Genomic DNA, 17,183 nt, shown 5'->3' with positions numbered 1-17,183 from the left:
GAAGATCCTTTCTCATCTCTGGAATGCAAGAATTAGATCCTCAACTCACACCATAAAACAGGTGTGTTTCTTTTTAAAGATTTATTTATTTATTTATTTATTTATTTATTTATTTATTTATTTGAGAGAGAGAGAGAATGGGAGGGGCAGAGGGAGAGAGAATCTTTAGTAGACTCCATGCTGAGTGTGGAGCCTAGTGTGGCACTCAATCCCAGGACCCTGAGATCACGACCTGAGCAGAAACCAAGAGTCAGATGCTCAACCAACTGTGCCACCAGGTGCCCTAAAACTGATGGTTTTAAGAGATAAATATGAAAGGGTTAAAATAAAGCTGAATGTTTCTTGCATTATTTTTTGTTTTGTTTTTGTTTTTGTTTTTTGTTTCTTACATTCTTTGTTCCAGTTATTCCATCCCTGGGAATTTATCCCAGGGAAAATAATTGGAGATGTAGACAAAGCCTTTGCCCAAAGATCTTCATTGCAATGTTAGTTATGCCACTGAAACATTGAAATGCAAATATATATTTATGAATGAAAAGAAAGAAATATAAAATTTGAAAGTTGAAAAGACAGATGAAATAAAGTATAGTTTGAGTGTTAGTTATTGAAATTGTGGTCCTGAAAAGTTCATTATTCTATAATCATGGCATTTGTTGAAAAGGTCATCTTATGAACAGGCTTACACAGAACTGTTTTCAATTATGTCAACAGAGTACTTAGAAAGATCAAAGCATGAAAAGGAGTGAGAGGATTAATAGGTGTGTGGTTTCTGAATTGTGAGTAATTTATTTTTATTTCTTGTAGTTTTCACGTATCTTTGATGGTCATTATCACTTTGATAATAAAACCTATGCACTTGTAAAAATAACAACAAGGGCACCTGGGTGGCTCAGTTGGTTAAATGTCTGCCTTTGGCTCAGGTCGTGATCCCACGGTCAGGTCTGGGATGGAGCCCCTGGCTGGAGGCCTCCTGCTCAGCTTGGAGTCTGCTTCTTCCTCTCCCTCTGCTCAATGCCCCTCCTGGCTAGTGTGGCGAGATCTCTCTCTCGGTTTCTCAAATAAATAAACAAAATCTTTAAAAACAATGACAACAACAAAGAAGCAAGAATAATGTTTTATGTGAAAGTGTCAGTACTTTATAGCCCTTATGTTACTTTTTGATCTACTAAATTGTCAATCCTATGAGGCCAGGCTTCTTGTCTATTTCTCAGTAGCCTCCTGAATGAGAGAATAACTGGTTAAGTGTGATGGAATTAATGAAGTGTACTTTTTGGGGCCACATCTCTCACTAATTTTCCTTATTTTTAAGTAACCTCTACACCCAATATGGGGCTTGAACTCACAACCCTGAAATCAAGAATGGCATGCTCCACCTACTGAGCCAGTTGGTGGCCCTTTACTCATTTTCGTTTTAATTCTTCAGAGTAACCCCTTCCTACACAGAGAGAGTACTTAGGGGGCTGCCTTGATCTGCAAAACCAAAAACCCTCACATATGTGATGGCACACTGAAGAAGCAATGTGAATTTGAGAAATTCTTATCAGAAATATGAAAATAAGACCTGATTATGCACTAAACCTGCTCCTCCTTTGTTCCTGGTTCAGAGCAGGGCACGGCCCAGCCAGAAACCCAGAGTCACCCACACCGCCTGCACCTGCACTGCCACAGTCCATCACTCCACAGCACCCTGCTGCAGCCCAAACCCTTTGCATCCCTAATGCTACTCTCTTGTTTCAGCCACTGTGTTTCCTGCCTTCATCAAGCAGCTGCCTCCTAACGAAGTTTCTCTGCTCCACTCTTGCTTTTCCACCCAAATTCATGCCTTCTGAGCTACAGCCATGCTGAACTTTCTAATACTTTAGTTTATCCTGCCATTCCTGTTTCCAGGCCTACAGTGGTTTCCCATCACTCCCAGGGACAAGAACAAGATGGTTCACCATCTGGCTCAGGCCAACCACTATCATCACCATGCTCCTACCCTATCCAGCTATACAGAATTTCACTGTTGGTATTACCCAGGCTCCCTCTGGGCCTTTGCATGAGTTATTTCTTCACCTGGGGAAAATGATCCTTTCTTCGCCCTACTTCTTTGCCTGGCCAACATCTTCTCACCTCTCAGCTATTAAAGTGGATGTCCCTTCCTTCACGAAGGCTTCCCTGATGCTACCCTGAACTACGTTCCATCCCTTTCTCAATTCCCACAGGCTTTTGTTCTTATTACTGTAATATCTGCATTGTATTCTTATTTTACTCACCATCTTCCCCATGTGCCTTTTAAGTCCTCCAGCTCTGGAACTGTGACTTGCTCTCCGTTGCACTTCAGGCATCTCACACTTGTAGGGCTTCCATGGCTGTTGATGAGTTAATGGATGAGTAACAAATAAATCAAGTACTCTAGTAAGAATTGATTAATATTTCCAACATGCATAGAAGTAGACATTCAGAAAAAGATGTCCTAAAAGGATCCAGAAATTCTCCAAAGGTGATTAAATTGTCTTAGGATCTAAGAAATAATGTGGATTTGATAGGCCAGAATTTGAGGATGAATTTGTAGTTAGGAACAGTGGGAGGGGGGCAGCGGGAGGGGTCCACACCATCTGGGGAAAGTATTTTATTATTGACATTGTTTAGAATTGCTTTGATGTTGATGAGAAGAAGCAGGATGACTTCTAATCAGCTTTACTGTTTTTAAATTCTCTGCTGCTGATACACCTCACTGCTTCTCCCCAGGGAGTACTGCATCCACCTCATGCCCATCTAGTACACCACGGGTAAAAAATTAATTACTGGGTGACTCGTCTATTTTCCTCCCTTTAGCACAGAGCTGGGAGTGATTTCAGAGGTGTCCAATCTCTCAAAACTCTGTTGGGCAAAGTTGTCCTGTATCAGAGTTGGGACCCTTCTGTGACTCCTCTGGCACCCAGCTTCCTCAGGCAAATCCTCTGAGTCTGCAGCAAGGAGGAGGGGATGAGAGACTCTGCATAAGCTCCAGCCCCAGATCGAGTCCTGTCCCTGCCATGAACACCCCTGAGGCCTTGGGCTGGCTCTCAGGCCCCACACTCTCAAATCCTTCTTGGGGCTTCACTTGGCCCAGTCATAAGACTGGGGTATTTTGTGACCTGGGCCCTGAGGTACTTCATGGAACTTCCCATGCTTATGAAGGGATGTCAGCCAAGAGCATGATGGGAAGTTGCTCCCTCAGGCTCCCTCTTTCTGTTCCTCACTCTGACCTGAGTGAGACATTCTACCACAGGGGACTCGCTGGTTTGGGTGTGTCAGCCAGCAGGACGGCAGGCGAGTCTGGACAGGTGGGCAGTAGAGCCTGGGCTCCAGGATGGGGTGTGTGTGTGTGTTGTGGAGAGACGGTAGATGGGGTGTATCCCAAGCAAAGGTCAAGGATGGGAGAGGTGGCTCCAGCAGGCTGGCTGCCCTTGCTTGGTGTCAGCTTTCAGGAACTGCAGAGAAACTGGGTTGGGCTAGGTCCTGGCTCTACCATGAGGCTGGGGGTGGAGAACAGCCCTTTGGTGAGGTCACTTCTAGGGTGGGAGCCAAGGGACTTTTCTGGGAAAGAAAGGTGATGTCATGAAAGCAGAAGAGATTTAGGTTAGACTGTAGGAGGGGCAGGTGATGGTGGATCAGGAAGCATGAGGTGCATCTTTATTTGAGCTGCTTCCCAGAAGGGAGGAGAACAGCTGTATTATCTAGCCCCTCCATGGGAGAGAGGGCTGTCTTGTTAGTAGGCAGGGGAGGTGGACAGGATGAGCTGGGGAACAAGGTAGCTTATGGCCCTTAGCCAGGGTTTGGGAATTCATAGCTGAAGAGGAAGTGCTGGGACATTTAGGGCTTAGGTCAGACACGTGTCAGCCCTGGATCTCCAGTTGTTCCTCAGTGAAACGGGGAGAATCTTTTTGGTTGGTCCTTGCCTACTGAAGACAAAGTGTCCCCTAACTTGGTCACTGAAGACCACAGAGTCTCTCTTAAGATACTTCTAAAGTCCAGGGAGCTAAGAGAAAACTCAGCAGAAATTTGGGCTGAGTGGGGTGGAGATGAGGGAGCCTGGACCTTCTGGGAGCAGAGTGGGGCTTTAGCATGTAACTAGCTAAATGATTAGACATCCTCACCTGAAAGATCCCACAACAACTAGGAACATTTTCACCCAGCCTTCCCAGACATTCTGAGCCCCTGGATTAAGCCCCTCTCATCAGACCTCCACTCCTTAATCCCACCTCCTTCCCTCCAGGGTCCCTCTGCAAAGCTCCTCAACCCTTCTCTGTTTCATTCCATGAATATTTACTGAGTGCTTTCTATCTGCCAGGCATTTTCTAAACCCTAGGGATTCATGGGCAGCCTGGTGGCTCAGCGGTTTAGCACGGCCTTCAGCCCAGGGCCCGATCCTGGGGACCCGGGATTGAGTCCTGCATCGGACTCCCTGCTTAGAGCCTGCTTCTCCCTCTACCTATGTCTCTGCCTCTCTCTCTGTCCCATGAATAAATAAATAAAATCATTAAAAAAATAATAAATAAACCCTAGGGATTCAGAGGTGAACAAGATTGTTGGTCCTTGTGCTCATTCCCACTCTCTTCCACCCAGAGGGCAAACAAGCAAGAAAGTGAGTGAGGTAGCTTAGCCTTCACTGGGTATGAAAGAGACAAGTGCAGGTGGCCCTTGGGAAACCAGAGGAGGCCCCACATTCAGCCTAGGAAAGGTCAGGGCAGAGGTAACGGACCAAGTCTAGAAGGACCAGTTGGCATTTGCCAGGGAGGTTGTGGGAAACAGTAGAGGCAGAAGCTCTGGAGCCACCCCAATAGGCTCACAAGAGCCCATTGTTACTTTTTCAGGAATTTTACAAACTGCTTACTAAACACAGGCATTATTCAATGTTAAATTAGGTGTTTATTTTTAAGATTTTATTATTTTTTAAAATTTATTTGAAAGAGAGAGCATGTACAAGTGTGAGCGGAGGGAGGGGCAGAGGAAGAGAGAGAGAGAGAGAGAGAGAGAGAGGATCTCTAGCAGACTCTCCACTGAACACGGGAGTCCAATATAGGGATGGGGTGTGTGCTTAATACCAGGACCCTGAGATCATGACCTGGGCTGAAATCAGGAGTCAGACCTTTAATGGACTGAGCCATTCAGGTACCTTTTAAGATTTTATTTTCATGTAATCTCTAACCCAATGTGGGGTTATACCGAGATCAAGAATTGCATGTTCTGGGATCCCTGGGTGGCTCAGTGGTTTAACACCTGCCTTCAGCCCAGGTGTGATCCTGGAGACCTGGGACTGAATCCCACATCAGGCTCCCTGCATGGAGCCTGCTTCTCCCTCTGCCTGTGTCTCTGCTTCTCTCTCTCTCTCTGTGTCTCTCATGAATAAATAAATAAAATCTTAAAAAAAAAAAAAAAAAAGAGTTGTATGTTCTTCTGACTGAGCCAGCCAGGAGGCCCTAATTATAGAAGTTATTTAAAACAAAGGTAATAAACTCATCACTTTCTAATTGTTAATGCATTTTACTATTGTGTATGCTCTTGAAGTAACTATTTACATCAATTGTACTTTTTAAAAACTTTACTTATTTATTTAAAATATTTTATGTATTTATTTGAGAGAGAGACAGAGAGAGCAGGAGCAAGGTGAGGGGCAGAGAGAGAGGGATAAGCAGACCCCATGCTGAGTGCACATCCCTTCCCCGGGACTCTATCTCAGGACCCTGAGGTCATGACCTGACCCGAACTCAGATGGTTAACCCACTGAGTCGCCCAGGCGCTCCTTTACATATTTATTTTTAAGTCATCTCTACACCAAACTTGGGGCTCAAATTCACGACTCCGAGATCAAGAATCCCATGTTCCACCAACTGAGCCAGTTAGGCAGCCCTATTTACATCACTTGTATCTTTAAGGTGGAGAAGCTATATAATGGTGTGGTACCATGCCTTCCCAACTCCTTGTTCAGTGACATCATGTAGGTAGATGAAGTAGCTGAGACAGAGAGATTAAATAACCAGGAAGCTGCAGAGCTGGGATTGGAACCCAGGAGTCTGGCTTCAGAGGCTATACCTCCACCACTATAGGTCACATTTTCAGACTAACAAGATGGTGAGACCTAGAGTGATGTTTTTTTTTATCTTAAGGCATGCCAAAGTAGCCTGGAATATAGTATGAGCTTGAGGACAGTCTTCAGACCCAGTAGGACCTGAGTTGGTGATAATGGATTATAAGAAGAGAGGGTAGGTGGGATTTACCAGCTCCCTCTATTTGTTGGGTGATGTACTCACTTGGGCTGCTCTAGCTTCCTGGCTCCCTGTGGACTGCCCTTCCATCCTCAGGGAACCTGAATTCCCAGGGCCAGACAGACTCCTGAGCAGGAGTGTACAGGTGGGAGAGGGCAATGAGACTGCCCAGGCCCAGAGTGGGGCTCTTGGCTCAAGTGTATCCAAGCTAAGAGGAGCAAGAAGTGTGAATTATCACTGACAGGGTTTCCATGGAAGGGGCATAGATAGAAGGCTTGGATTCAGACAGGGGAAAGGAGAGAGGGTAGGTTCTGCTACTATCCTGGTTTTTCCCATAGGGCATCTGTATGGCAGAGGTTCGATGGTAGCCCTAGAGGCACAGTGACAGACAGCTCAGCTGCAGATACCTATATAAAAAATTATTTATGTGTATATATAATTGAAATTTGAAAGGAATAGAGGTGCCTTTCCGTGGAAGTGGAAGATTGGGGGTTGCTGGAGGCTGGTGGCAGGGCGGGCCCCACGAGGGGTGTTGGTCCCCTGAGGCCACAACTGTCAGCGTGGGGCTTCCCATCTTGCTGGCTCAGCAGGTCCCACAGGTTGGCAGGTGACTCACCCCTCACCCTCATACAACCTTGCTCGAGGAGGGGGTAGGGGGTGTATAGAATGGAGCACCTGTGTGTTCCGTGTAGGGTCTATGCTGTGTTTCATGCTTGAGTCTGAGATGGGTACTCATGTCTGACTAGTATGCAGCCTGATAAGTCCCTGGGCACACAGCCATGTGAGCTGTGCAAAGTTGTGGGCCATAGGTGTGGAGGGTGGGTGCAGTAGGAGACAGGGATGATGTGGGTAAGCACACAGCTTTCCTGAGAACACATGTGCATGGGTGCAGGTGTCTCCTTGAAAGAGAAATGCAGCCTCAGAGCCTGGTGAGCCATCAGAGGAGGCCTGGGTGGGTGGCAGGTGAGCAGGCTTCTCTGATGACAGCTCATCCTCGCCAAGGAGGGCTTGGCTGGACCAGCTGGCAGGGCCAGGCATTCTAAGCCCATGGTGACAGCAGTGGTTTTCCTTAAGCTTATCCTTTAAGCCCCTGGCTGCAGGCCAGGGTGGCTCCTTGATCCTAACCCCGAGAGGTCATGCACACCCCACATGCCACATAGGTAGGTTAGGAGCGGTGAGTGTGATGGGTGGGCATCAAGCCAGAACTTTCTCTTGTCTTCTCTGTAGGCAGGAAGGACGTAAGGGTCCGAGTCGTGTGTGGTCTGTTGGGATATGAAAAAGCATGTCAGCCCTGGGTTGCCCATGCCCCTGGTTTGAATGGCATGGAGTGTGCGTGTGGATCCACGTCTGGTTGTGCTAGCCCCTGCACCAGTGCCCGGGGCCTGGTGTTGCCTTCCCATCATGCTCCATGATCTGAGAGATGCTTGAAGTGGGACAAAGGGCCTGCGCTAGCAACCAGAAAGCCTGGGTTTGACTCCAAGCTTTCTCATCGTGACTTTGGAGAGGCCCCTTTGCCCTCTCTGGAGCTCAGCTTTCTCCTTGTGAAGTGCAGAGGGGCAACAATCCTGCAGGGCCACCTCTCAAGGCTATTGGGTGATAGATAGAGGTGTTTGAAAAGTTTGAAAGGCTTGGTCCTTGGGCCTCCCAAGCCAAATGGTAGCATTCCCTGTGTTGTTCAGCTAAGGGACTAGGTGTTGAAAGCAGGTAACAACCTCTGGGGGGCTTGCGCTCTGCCCTACATGGGGTGTTCAAACCTCCTGGGGCAGTGAGGTGTTTGGAGTTCTGGGGCTGAGCTTCCAAACCAATTAATGCTACAGGCTAAGACCTGCCCTTGGTGAGGCTGGGAAAGTCTGTCTACCCATTCCTGCACCTCCTAACTCTGCTTGCCTGCTAGGGGTGAACAGCAGTACCCCCAGACGGAGGTTGGGAACCAGCTCACAGCTGCCCTTTCCCATATTCCACTCCCTACCCCCACCCCTATCCCCACCTCAGCTCACTGTCTTTCAGGTTCACACTTCCTGAGTTCGGAGTTTTCATCCTAGGGCTGTAGGCTTAGCCAGAGCAAACAGACAGCACAAAAGTCAACAAAACAAGAAAGGAAGCTGCACAGGTGATGTGGAAAAGAAAACTTGGAAGCCACAGCAAAGGTGTGCAGGCTGGGTGGGATGGAGCAGTGGGTCTCCCCTCAGGGCAGCAGCCCTGGGCTGAGGCTGGGCTTGCCAATCTCTTGTGGGGTATCCGAGGAGGGGGCTCATGTGGTGCCAGGATTAGATCATCAGCAGGGGGTGCTATGACCAGACTAATGAATACTGTAAAAAGGAGTGGTGGCTAGGGAGACAGGGTTCTTCTCCCCCCCCCCCCCCCCCCCCCCCCAGTTGCTGCTGCTGATTCGCAAAGCAAGTGAGAGGCTACCTGGAGGCCAGGGTCCTGGGTGAAAGCGGGCAGGGAGACAGTAAATCTTCTGGAACAGGAGGAGAACTGAAGAGTTCATGGCTCTGTGCCCTGCCCCAGCTGCTCATGATCTTGGAGACATCAATTCCTGGGATTCCCAAAACATGCCCCCTTGCCACACCCACAGGCATAGTTGCCGTCCCGACAACCTATTTCTTTCCCAGTCAGGGCAGGTGGAGCTCAATTGTCTTAATATATATTTGTTATGCACCTACTATGTACAATATGCTATCCAGGCTGGGCATCCCCAGCAGGCTGCCTGCCCCAGGCCCTGTCACGTCTGGATCCCCCAGATGCTTGCTGAGCTGACTGCTTATTGAAGGAGCTGGTGATTGCCGGGTGCCTGGGGCAGCCCCTCCCCCAGACCCCCTCTCCCAGCAACCAGGAGTCAGGTCCAGATTGCTGAGCAGCCAGGCTGCAATGGAAGGGCCAGACGCACCTGGCTGGAACAGCCTGAAATCTGGGTGGAAGTCCGTGGGCTTTGGTCTTGCCGTCCGTGGAATGAGCATAGTATACTCTGCCCTCAGCCCTTTTAGCTTGGCCCTGGCATCAGGCAAGAGTTGGTCAGGGCAGAAGGGATGGGATGCAGGGTCTCTTTCTTCAAACAGGCATCCTCTGCACCTCTCCATAGTGTGTTTATTCTCTACCAGGCGCTTGCCATGCTACTTATCAACTCAATCTATTCTCCCAGCAACCCTGTGGGGGTGAGGATTAGTATATCTCCATCATACAGATGAAGATACCCAATTAAATATCTTGCTCAAAGTTACCCAGCGCCAATTAAAAAAGCTGAACTGGATTCAAAGCTCAGGTCTGCCTAGATATAAAGCCTGAGCTATGAACCATAGCTTACCACCTGGATGGGGAGCGCCCCCTGCGATAGCCAAATCCCAAACCAGCCCCAGTCTCAGGCTCTTCCTTTCTGCCACCACTTCAATCTTTCACTCTTCTCAGAAAGTCCCCCAATCCTGACTCCCCTCTTTGCTCTAATTAAGCTGGTACCTGACACCCCACCATTATCAGACCCGTTCTTTTCTTTTCTTTTCTTTTCTTTCTTTTCTTTTCTTTTCTTTTCTTTTCTTTTCTTTTCTTTTCTTTTCTTTTCTTTTCTTTTCTTTTCTTTTCTTTTCTTTTCTTTTCTTTCTTTTCTTTTCTTTTCTTTTCTTTTCTTTTCTTTTTTTTTTTTTTAAAGATTTATTTATTTATCCATGACAGACATGAGAGAGAGAGAGAGAGGCAGAGATACAGGCAGAGGGAGAGGCAGGCTCCGTTGCACGGAGCCTGACGCGGACCCGATCCCGGATCGCGCCCTGGGATCGTGCCCTGGGCCAAAGGCAGGCGCTAAACCGCTGAGCAACCCAGGGATCCCCGACCCGTTCTTTTCTAATGTGGAAGGATTTTGAAACTGATTTAGGCAGAAACTAAAGGATGAAACCAGAAGGTGAATGGCTGATGGGAACTTGACAAGGGAGGGATCAGGCCTCCACCCTTTGGACCCACTGATTGGTCAGCATCACTAAGCAACAGGACATTATCTCTGGATAGGACACAAAAAGGAAGCACAAAGCACTGTCTACAAAGGATTCTCTGCACTCCCCACCCCCCATTGAACCTAAATAAAATCACACCATTAGTGCTAACTTCCTGTATATTCTAAGAAATATAGGGGATGGAGGAAAAGTTAAATAGCGCCACAAAGAATCAAACAGACAAAACCAGGACTTCCCACAGAACCACATTTACTCAACAATTCAGTGAGATGAACAAATTAGAGGGAGACAGGGGAGCAAGCAGCTCATGTTTAAGAGAGCCCTTCAAAAAAAAAAAAAAAAAAAAAAGAGCCCTTCACTCAATGTACTGTGTGAACTTGTTTGGATCCTGACTCAAACCAACCAACAGATTGATGCAAAGAGAGGTTTTGAAATAATTGTGGGTACTCAGTAATTCCATGGAATCATTCATTTTGTTAGGTATGGCATCGTGATTATTTAAGAAAATGTTCATATATTTTAGAGATAAATATTGATGAATGTAGGAGTGAAATGACATCATGGCTGGAATTTGTTTTAAAATACTTCATAGGGATCCCTGGGTGGCGCAGCGGTTTGGCGCCTGCCTTTGGCCCAGGGCGGGATCCTGGAGACCCGGGATCGAATCCCACGTCGGGCTCCCGGTGCATGGAGCCTACTTCTCCCTCTGCCTGTGTCTCTGCCTCTCTCTCTCTCTCTCTGTGACTATCATAAATAAATAAAAATTAAAAAAAATAAAATAAAATACTTCATAAAGAAAAGACTGATGAAACCAGAGTGGACAGATTTGGGAGGAATTTCAATGGGGTTGGATTGAAGCAGGTGAAGATAGACATGTTCATCTGATGAACATCAGAGAGAGCAAGAGAAGGATATTGGTTCATTTGCTCCAGAGCAGTGGGGTGACATGTGGGCAGACGACAGGCATGAGGAGATGGCACATTTGTGTGGTGGGAGAGGACACTGGGGACGTGCAGGGCTGACTTCTTCATTGGACACAGAAGGTGCTGCGCCTGCCAAGATGTTCCACTTAAGGGCCCACAGAAAGATGTTTCGTTTTAAAATTTAAAAAAATGAATTCAGTTGAAGATAATGTTTTAATACACAATGATATATATTTGTCTTTAGACCAACGTGGTTGTAAAATATAATTTTTATTTAATTTTTTTTTTATGGAGGAAGGGGCCCAAAAAGGCAAAAGTAGCAAGGGGCATGAATGTGGCCACAGGGTAGGAAAGAGGCTCCCCAGAGATAGAGCCTGAGGGAGGCGAGAAGCCTCTAAGTCTGTGCTGTGGGGAACAGTCACCATCCTGGAGATCTTCCTCCTTCTGGGGTGCTCCTTCTCCCTCTGTGCTCCATCCTTGCATCTCTCAGAGATGCATTAGGACATCCTCAAGCTGGGCTAGGGGCCAGGACACATGGTTTGAATTATTCTGGATGCTGGGCTGTACCCAGAGCAGAAGACACTATCTCTGCCTGTCTAGCCCAATCTGGCCCAGCCTGCACCCCAGGGACAAGTGTAAGCATGGGAAGACCCTCCATTGACACTGGGAGACACCTGGGAACTGGGAAGGCCCCACCCTGCCTGGGGTCTCTGTGTTCCACTGAGCCTTCCTGGTCGAGGCTCAGTGCCTATGGGTATCTGTGCCCCCATCCCTGCCCACACAGACCCATGTACAGGCTCTTTGTGCAATCACTGTGGTCCTGGAAAGCTATAAATTAAATCTCACCTTCCCACAGGCTAGCATAGTCATTTCCAAAGCTATTTTCCTGCTGAAGGGGTCACGCTGTGAGCATGACCTTAGGGTCTCTAAGTTTGTCCTCAGTGGGGCATCTGTGTGTGGAGAGGCCTCAGGATTTGGGCAAAGATGAGGGAGGCGGGAGGTATCTCAGGGAGCAGCTGGCTTTACCCTTCTGGAGGCAGGCAGGGAGGCTGCCTCACTTGGGAGCCCTTAGGGTGAGTCGGGAGACAGAGAAGTCCTCTGACACTGGAGCTGCCTGGCTTCTGGGCCTGCCTCCTTTCTCAGGTGGAGCAGGAGAGTGAAGGGAGTAGATTTCTCTAGGGGAGCTGTGATGGGCTCCCTGCCCACCCCAAGCCCCCTGTTCCAGGCCCACAGCCCCTGACCAGATCAGATAGGGCACGTTCCTGCAGTGAGCTGCTCGCTGACTGGTACTGGGCTGACGCAGGCAGGAAAATATTAACCCAGTGGAATGGGCACATGTAAATATGTGCATGACCGTGTGTGTGTGTGTGTGTGTGTGTGTGCATGCGTGTGTATGCATGCACCCACAGAGGGGTTTTCACATGCAAGACTAGACACAGATACGTAAGAGCACACGCACACCTGCCCATTCGCACATATATATGCTCACATACAGACATACACAAAAACACAAATGCTTCTCACACATGCAAATTCCCTCAGTATCATCTTCCAAACTCTGTCAGAGATTGCCTCCTCTAAGAAGCCTTTTCTGATAGCTCTAACTCATACTGGAAGTGGCAGGCCTAAATTCTATTCCTAGTTTCTTTTTTTTTTTTTTAAGATTTTTATTTATTCATGAGAGACACAGAGAGAGGCAGAGACACAGAGGGAGAGGCAGGCTCCATGCAGGGAGCCTGATGTGGGACTCGATCCCGGGACCCCAGTATCACGCCCTGAGCCGAAGGCAGATGCTCAACCACTGAGCCACCCAGGTGTCCCTATTCCTGGTTTCTAGTGCCAAATTTGGCAACATGATATAGATTATAGAGTGGAACATGCTTGTTTTCTAATTCTGGTTCCTCGAATCAAAGGATGTTTGTCCTTGGGCAAGTGGTGGTGTTTCCCGATCCTGTGTTCCCCAGCCTCTGTCCACTCTGTCCTAAAAGCCCACGTATGACTCTCAGAAGGATGAAAGGCTGCGCTGTGGGAAAGGGAGTCTGGTCATTGAAGAGGGTCAAGGTTATATACCATACTGGGTCTTACCTGTGCCCCTGCCCCACCCCAACCAAGCCCCCACTTTTCCTAGGTGGGGGGGTCACTGGCCAAGTTGTTACCTTGCTCTGAATCTCAGTTTCCTTATCTAAAGAATTTGAAAGGTGGGCAGCCCGGGTAGCTCAGCGGTTTAGTGCCACCTTCAGCCCAGGGTTTGATCCTGGAGACTCGGGATGGAGTCCCGCGTCAGGCTCCCTGCATGGAGCCTGCTTCTCCCTCCACTTGTGTCTCTGCTTTTCTCTCTCTCTCTCTCTCTCTGTCTCTCATGAATAAATAAATAAAATCTTAAAAAAAAAAAAGAATTTGAGGGATCCCTGGGTGGCGCAGAGGTTTGGCGCCTGCCTTTGGCCCAGGGCGCGATCCTGGAGACCCGGGATCAAATCCCATGTCGGGCTCCCGGTGCATGGAGCCTGCTTCTCCCTCTGCTTATGTCTCTGCCTCTCTCTCTCTCTGTGTGACTCATAAATAAATAAAAATTTTAAAAAATTAAAAAAAAAAAAAGAATTTGAAAGGTGATACTTACCTGGAAGAGGCTTAAGAGTCCTTTCATTTTTGAGCAGGAGAGTCTTTATGGCTGCAGGTGATTTCAGAGAGACCAAGGTCCTTGAAGAACCCGTGCTGTGTTCCATGCCTATTCCTGCTCCTTCAGCCAAGGCAGTTCCTTTCTTACTGATTGACATATGGACTCCTGAGTTACATATAGGATTTGGTGGCTCAAAAGAGTCTGAAAAACCCCAAGGATAAGACAATTTGATTGAAAGTAGTTTACGTGATAAGTTAATCAAATGGAATGTTGGTTCAAACAAATAATTAGCTGAAATGATTAGTTTTTACACATCAACACTTTGGAGGATATTAAGGGGATAAGTTCAGAGAAGTTTTAGCATCTTTTGGCAGTTTCCTTTCTTTATTCTGATTTTTAAAAATTTCTATTTGCATTTTAATTCCTAATTGGATTTCAGCCTCTTGTGTCTGCCCCATGCTGTTCCTAATAGAGAGAATTGGAAACCTAAAATGGGAGGCGGTTGTGTGCTGTATAGTCACATTCAAGATGTGGATGTGAGCCTACTGGCATGGAAGTCTCAATAATGTTTGAGTGAATAAAGTATTTTTACAAAATAAGTTTCATTCTACTTATTATTGACAGAGTAGGCAGAGGATGTGGTATGTGCATACATTAAAAAAGGATTAGGAGGAAATCTACCAAAATGTTATAATAGTTGTCACAGAGGGGAAATTAGTCTTTTAAGGTTCCTTTGGTTTGTTGGTATTTTAGGTTAAAACAGAATAAAAGAAAAAGATCTGAGATTCCTTCTATTTGTTTTCTATTAAAAAAAATTTCCACTCCATTGGTAGACAATTATATCTGCTCCACTTACTTGGCTATGTGTTCATAAATATTTAAATTTCCAGTTAGGTTGAACATTAATGTCCCCAATTACCAATTCACATTGTAAGATTTTTAGGGTAGTGAGGAAGAAATAGGAGGTTGAGGGGTGCCTGGTTGGCTCAGCCGGTAGAGAATGCAACTCTTGATCTTGGGGTTGTAAGTTCGAGCCCCATGTTAGGCTTAGAGCTTACTTAAAAAAAAAAGCTCAAGAAAAAAAAATGGAGGGCTGATGAGTACTGGGTTATTTCCAAATTTTCACTAGCAAAAATAATTTATTGCAGATACAATTAGAATAAGAAAACGAAATTTGTGACATCTGGGTGACTCAGCAGTTGAGCGTCTTGCCTTTGGCTCAGGTCGTGATCCCAGGGTCCTGGGATCGAGTCCTGCATTGGGCTTCCTGCGTGGAGTCTGCTTCTCCCTCTGCCTCTCTTTCTGTGTGTCTCTCATGAATAAATAAATAAAATCTTAAAAAAAAAAAGAAAAGAAAACAAAATTTCTGCAAGAGAGACTAAACGCTGAGAAATACCTCAAAGTTTGCAAGACTTGCCCTGAAGCACACTGATATTACCAATTCATTTTCTTTTTTTTTTTTTAAGATTTTATTTATTTATTCATGAGACACACACACACACACACAGAGAGAGAGAGAGAGAGAGAGAGAGAGGCAGACACACAGGCAGAGGGAGAAGCAGGCTCTATGCAGGGAGTCCAACGTGGGACTCGATCCCAGGTCTCCAGGATCACGCCCTGGGCTGAACGTGGAGCCAAACTGCTGAGCCACTGGTGCTGCCACCCCCCCTCCCTTTTTTGAGCCAATTCATTTTCAACTGATTTATCATTTCTACTAAATTAGTTTTTTACTTACTGGGCCACCATGCCTTCTTAAACCTTTTCCTGGGCCTTGTCTGGATGCCGAAATAGCTGGGTGGGATGATGGCATATTCTCCAATCCTATTTCACAGATGAGGAAACAATTCCAGGAACAGGACTGAAGCCACTCACAGACTTTGTTAGGTTTTTCTCACAAGTCCACTGGGCTCCAAATGGCTTCAAATCACCACCACCACCCAAACCTCCCTTGCTCACCTTGGAGGACTCAGCTTCCCTGTCAGTTCTTCCAGATGATTCTTGCCTCCCTCCAGGCTGGCTTAGCTGCTGCCTATATTCCATCCATCTTATCACAGTGTATCTTAAGTTACCTGCTGTTTATCCATCTCACCCAAGAGACAGACAGGACCATGTCTTCTCTACATCTGGATCTCTAGAACCTGGCCCAGTAAATGAGTCCAGGGCTCAATCCCTGACTCTAACCAAATGGACCCCAGGTCCCCTTCTCACCAACTTGATCCCAGCCTAGTCCAAGGCTGCCCAAGCTCTGACCTCAACCCAAGCTGCAGCTTCACTTTTGACCCTTCCCTGACCCTGACCTTAACCCTGACTGTACATGTCAGAAGGGAATGAAGGCAGGTGTCTCCTATGTCCAAGGGTACATCTCTCCCTGAAAGTACTCATTATCATGAGCCCACTTGAGTCTGCAGAGTGGTAAATAAATGAGGGACAGAACCTCAGCATTGGAGGACAGCAGCAAAAGGGTTTGCTTCTTAAGGACAGCTTCTGACCAGGAAGCCCTCAGATTGCAGCTTGCCCCTGCATCTCCCTGCAGAGTGACCTGCAGGGCAATTTGTGGTGGTAGGGACAAGGACAATGCACGTTCACACCTGGCTTGGTCTGTTGGCACCCTCTAGAGGACAGTTCTATTACCAGAGCTAGCTTTGGGCAACCAAATCCTATGTGGCCTCCCCACAACTGAGGGGCTGTGGGGCCTCAGATGTTTCTGGGACTTACTGCCCACCATCCGCCACTCCACCTGCAGTTCTCCTCAAAGTCTGCAGACAAGCAACCATTTGCCGAGTCTCGGCACTGGGTCATCTGCCCAAAAACCACATTGCCCCAGCAGTGTCCTGGCTCCAGAAGTCCTCTCAGATGACAGCTGATCCCCTAGTTCACTCCTGCCTGTACCTTAGTCACTAAGGCTCTGCAGCCCTGGGCGGATGCCCTCACACTCTGGTCCAGCTTTGGCTCCTTCCCAGAGGCTTTGCTTGCTGTTCCCAAGGGAGGCATTGTCCTGATGATCGGGCATAGGTTTCCCCTTCCCCTGCTCAGATGAGGGCTCCTAGGAGGAGGCCCAGGCTTCTCTCTGCTCTACAGACTAGGGACCCCAGAGGATCAGGCTTGCCTTTCTATATGGCCTCTTAGACCAATGTTTCTCTGCAAACATGGCTTAAGTGTCATTCCTTCCCCTGAGACTAGGAGGGACCTGAGTTTCACTTTCCTCCTTTAGAATGAGGATTTCCTGAGAACTCAAGCAGGGTCTCTTCTCCAACCCCTCCACGACAGGCTATTGATTTCCAGGTCTTTCTATTTCCAGTTCCCATTCTACATGTCTCTTCTCACAGCCAGGAGCTCTGGAGCCTCTGGAGCCTCCTCTAGGTCTGGGGTGCTGGGAGGGCTTCCTCTGGCTTTGGGCTGGACACCTGGCTTGGAGGGCAGGCCCTTCCTCTGGGACCCACCCTGAACTCCACCTCTGACCTCACAAGGGCTG

The 17,183-nt window shown here is 47.5% G+C and overlaps 1 long non-coding RNA gene across 4 annotated transcripts; it reads right to left on the bottom strand.

Moving 5' to 3' along the window:
* Positions 1 to 920: 920 nt before the first annotated feature.
* LOC102157307 lies at positions 921 to 17,152 on the bottom strand. Of its 4 annotated transcripts, none has more exons than XR_005366921.1 (5): positions 15,668 to 17,152; positions 15,447 to 15,532; positions 13,712 to 13,912; positions 2,256 to 2,351; positions 921 to 1,053 (listed from the first exon to the last, which is right to left on the bottom strand). It is a non-coding gene; the product is annotated as an uncharacterized LOC102157307 (long non-coding RNA). The 4 variants fall into 4 exon arrangements; XR_005366920.1 differs by lacking the exons at positions 921 to 1,053; positions 2,256 to 2,351 and adding an exon at positions 11,353 to 11,612 and having other exon boundaries at positions 15,668 to 15,849; positions 16,427 to 17,152; XR_005366922.1 differs by lacking the exons at positions 921 to 1,053; positions 2,256 to 2,351 and adding an exon at positions 6,669 to 7,492.
* Between the last annotated feature and the right edge of the window lie 31 nt (positions 17,153 to 17,183).

The sequence above is a fragment of the Canis lupus genome, chromosome 11 (genome assembly GCF_011100685.1).
Source record: "Canis lupus familiaris isolate Mischka breed German Shepherd chromosome 11, alternate assembly UU_Cfam_GSD_1.0, whole genome shotgun sequence".
NCBI classification, from domain to species: domain Eukaryota; kingdom Metazoa; phylum Chordata; class Mammalia; order Carnivora; family Canidae; genus Canis; species Canis lupus.
This window is presented reverse-complemented; position numbering and strand designations above follow the sequence as displayed.